This window comes from Rhopalosiphum maidis, chromosome 3 (assembly GCF_003676215.2).
Source record: "Rhopalosiphum maidis isolate BTI-1 chromosome 3, ASM367621v3, whole genome shotgun sequence".
NCBI lineage: Eukaryota > Metazoa > Arthropoda > Insecta > Hemiptera > Aphididae > Rhopalosiphum > Rhopalosiphum maidis.
Window position 1 is genome coordinate 71127985 of NC_040879.1, and position 4853 is coordinate 71132837.

The 4853-nt window shown below is 31.3% G+C and overlaps 1 pseudogene; it reads right to left on the reverse strand.

Moving 5' to 3' along the window:
* Positions 1-2694: 2694 nt before the first annotated feature.
* On the reverse strand, positions 2695-3596 carry LOC113558236 (annotated as a pseudogene).
* Positions 3597-4853: the final 1257 nt, after the last annotated feature.

Here is a 4853-nt window from a genome sequence, read left to right on the forward strand (position 1 = left end):
CAAAACGCTAATTGTTTTTCGTTTGAAGGAGAAACGTATTTCTGTAGGCGAAAGTACACAATTAAACTGTTTACGTTTCGACTGTGGTAAGGATAACTGTGGAATGTAGTGCGGTGGTCTCCCTGTACTCCGAACACTGTGAACGGTGGTACTGTGAGCGAGGATTAAAAAAAAACAAAATACTTTGTAGCAAGTGTGCGCGGACGTGTGTATAGGGGTGGGAATCGGTAGGGTTTCTGGCAGTACACAGAGAAGTAGGTAGTGCGGTGGTGGTGACGCACTCGGACACTATTCGCCGTGTTCAATATAATATATATATATATATATACGATAAAAGAAAAAAATATGTTAGCTATAGAATTCACGGGACGATCTCCCCCACGACAAGGCATGGTCGATTGGGGTGGCGAACTGCGTTTCGTTCGGTACAGTGTTTCTCAAAATGCGCTGTTTGTTATGTACAATCATGGTCAGTCAGCACTTCAAAATTCGTCATTTATATTATGGTGTACATTAATTTTCTATCGATTCGGTCGATTTCTGTACGTGTTGGTATGTGTTATTACTATACCATACAATTATTTTACGCATAAAAATTATTAACTATCATTCAACGAGTACAAAAACTATACTTGTATTAAAGTTTATATGGGGTTTTATTGTACGCATAGTAACTATGTACGATATGCCGTTTTTATTATACACAACTATGTCTGCACTGACTGCACTATACACTATGCACACGATTGCAGCTGTAGGTACACGAAAGAGGACGCCTAAGACGAAACGTACGCTGCGGCCCAGAGAACACGCTGTTCAGTGTTTTCGCAATCCGCAAGCGCGCGGCGTTTAGCTACGCCCACACTTCTCGCAGTCGGCGTCTGGCTGACGGGTTTTCGTACGGGAGCGTCGTTTTCTTATACTACGGTCGTTCGTCCAGGACGTTAGGACCGTTTCACATTGGCGCGTATCTTACGCGCGCGTTTTCGGTTACATTGGTTAGGTACATACGTGCCACTCCGACAATGGCGCGTACGAATACAATCAATGTGTGTAAACTAAAAACGTGCGCGTGCGATACGCGGCGTATGGTACGCGTCCGTGTCTGTGTGAAACGCGTCAATATAAAATTCATACACGTCAATGCCGCAGTAATATTTTAAATACCCACGCGTACCTATAAACAGTATAAACTGCTTATACCCAAATATATATTATATAGATCGTAGAAACTGTATTATAACATAGTTTGATTTGTATTTTTACTGAATTATTACTTATTCAAATATCCTATCTATACGCCTATCACTATACCACTCATTGTTTAACAATTTATAAAAGTTTTGAGTGGTTCGTGTCCTTCATGATAAAATGATCGCAACGATATAAAAATATACATAATGTAGTAAATAATACTTATATAATTTATAACAATAACCCAAACTAATATTACTTAAATATATAAATATTAGTTTTCTTGTAAGTAAAATATGTATTGCGCGTATTTTACGTTCCTTATCATTTCGTATTGTACCTGCTATCACACATACTTTTTACATCGCAATTTTTATGTAATAAAAATACAGAATGTAATAACGTAAAAAGCAAATATACAATAAAGATGTGAGATTGATTCTTATTTCAATTATGTGCTATATATATGTGATTTAATAATTTATTAATATCACCTCCTTACGTTATTACCTGTAATATTTTAATCTGCACCTTACCTGGTTTACTGGAACATCCGATATATTATGTATGTTGTATGAATATATACGCTATGATGACGTAATGAGGTGACACAGGTAGATTAGAACATTAGACGTATATACCAAATAAAAAAAACAACACTAAATTTATTTATGTATAATAAGTACGGGTTTAATTGTCGCACGACGGAACGGACTCTCGAGATGTTCGTGAAAACACAGGTGCACATGCATTGGCGAGGGAGACGATTCGGTCAAGCCAACCAGAGACGTAGGCGGCCCATCAAAGGCCTCCGCGTTTCCAAAGATCTGGCTTTATCCTTGGTTGCAGAGACCCTCATTGGGCCATCCCTTGTCTCTGTCGGCATACGGGAAAAGTCACAACGCTCTGCGCTTTATTGTCACAGACACGTATGGCGTTTCTCTGCGTGACCTCGTAATATTAATTGTCCCCTTGATCACCGATAAAAGATTTTATTGAGGTTTACTGTTATCCGCGTGCGGCAACTCGACCCGCTTCTAATTTATTATTTAACTCTTTCTGAACATCTTTCTTACATTTATATAATATGAGCGTACATCATTACAAGACATACAGTTGTATACATCAAATCCATCTGTTATTTTATAAGATCCCGCCTTTCTACCTAATATTTATCTTAATGAGTGTATACCTATGATGTACGAACTGCAAAGATAAGATTCACACCGCGCATTCAAAAATATACTTTGTAATTAATAAATAATATTGTAATGAGTACCTAAGTAGTAGTGCTGTTGTTTGAAATTTATTATAGTAAAAGTATATAACATTATATAATATAAAAATATAAACATTAAAAAAAAAAAAAAAAAACATTACTAGGTATGTATACTAGACACTAGTATTTATAACTTATATAACTTATATTTTAAACTGTAATTATATTAATTTTTAACGAATAACGTTTTGTTTTATTTTTTTCTTGTAAGATTTTAATATATGAAGTGGTTCTTGTATGTCTGATATTTGTAACCGTCTTCCGTACAATGGGTCAACTATTTTTGGCAATATACATTCAAATAAAACCTAAAAAAAAACATACCTCAATATAATCACGTAAAATAATTGGATAGAAGTATAGAACGTTTACACTTAAAACCATCTATATATTTCTTACGTTTTAAGTTTATTAACCATTTAAGTTTCCCAAAATTCACCATAATAAATAATGTTTTCAATGTGTGTTCAGTTATTCGTATGAACTACAAAAAACAAATATCCCTCCCGGTTATCCGTAATTGATCAATTATTTGATAGTAGTACGTATGCCTCTTTTTAATTCAATGGCTCCGTCTATATTTATAATACAGTACTGCAACTGGTGTAACAAATATGTAATAAATATATTATAGTTGAAAAAAATAAAAATACCTATTTAAAATATAAGTATAACATTTGATACTAGTTATACAAAATAGCTATATTAGATATATAACTAGACGAATAAATAATTAATATAAAATATAAATTTCATTCAAGTCAATAATTATTTTCATAATATTTATTACTTACAAGTTTATTTTTAATTGCTTCTTTCGCGCTATTTGTGTCTTTTGCCGTATACGAACATTTTATTTCGATTATTGCGTTGTCATCAATTAACCCGTCTAAAAATAATCAAAATAATTATATTTTTTTGCTATCCCTACTTGGTCATAAAATTATCTTGGTATTTAAATTTTAATACAATTTAATATCAAATTATATATTTTACCTGGACCTGCAGCAAGGTATGGATATTCATTGTCCGTAAAAAGTCCACATAATTTTACGGTCATTCCTGTTAAATCCTGAAACCATGTTCTCGCCAAAGGTTCATTTTCAACGCCGCCGTGTGTCATTTCTTTACATGTTATCGACTTGTATAGTCGCATAAATTATAATAGGCATAGGTATCATAATGATAATTGCTTTTAGTGAATAGGTATCGTTTTTTTCCTTATAGAAATACAATATATATACTATTATAATGTTCATACATATAGGGAAATACGAAATTATCATATAAATTAAGTGTCCGTGAACACATGTGCTTATTTTCTTAGACGAACATTTTAGATTTATTATAATTTTTTTGTTTTCAATTATGAAAAATGTAGCGACAATATAATTGTTAAAATTTAACATAAAAAAAGTTGACTTAAACTTACAAACATTTTTTATTTAAATTCAAAACTATGATGTAATCACGCACTGGTGCCAAAATATATATTTACTTATGACAATTGTCATAGGTGAATTTAATAGGTAAGGGATCACCTTTATTGTCATTGAATACTCACAAATTTACATTAACCTAACCTAGGCGGGTGTAAACATTTAGACGTGTCTAATGTTATAGGTAACATTTTGGACTAGAAGGAATGGCATTTTTCATAGAATTCACTTTTTGATTCGAAAATTACAAAAATTATACTTGATTATTTATTCTTGTACACGTGTTTTAGGAAATACAGCTATTACCAGTCTCATATTGTGACTTTCGCTATTCTAATTCGTTATAACTAAAAAAGAAATACTAGAATACGTTGTGTAAATTTATAACTAATTTTTTTAGGATAGTTATAATTAGGGCCCTGAAGTTCTTTTTACTGAGTGCATCAAAAAGTTTCTGGACGAGCTAAAAATTTGAATCAAAATTGAACGTGTTTAAAAATGAAATTTTAGTGTGCATATTTTCAGGTTTTTAAAAAATATATGCATTTTTTAAAATAAAATTGCATTTTACTGCATTTTAATTGTGTTATTTATAATTTTTTTATTATTATGTATTAATATTTCATGAAAATTTCGGACCGAGTATATTTCAAAATGTATTTGTTGAAAAATGTGTTCTTATAAAAACATTGCCAATATAAAATAAAAACATTATTTAAATTAAAGGTCGTTATTGCTTGGTCGGGCTGATAATCGCCGTTCATTTGTACTTAAAACCTGTTAAAAATCCTTAATTGTAAATTTTATTTCTTGAAGTAAATACGACATATCATGTTATATTAAAATTGTGTATATTTTTCTCCATATTAAAATTATTATTCTTACTGAAAACAAAAAAACTTAACGTAAAAAAAATTAAATGCATATTATTTAGCGCATAT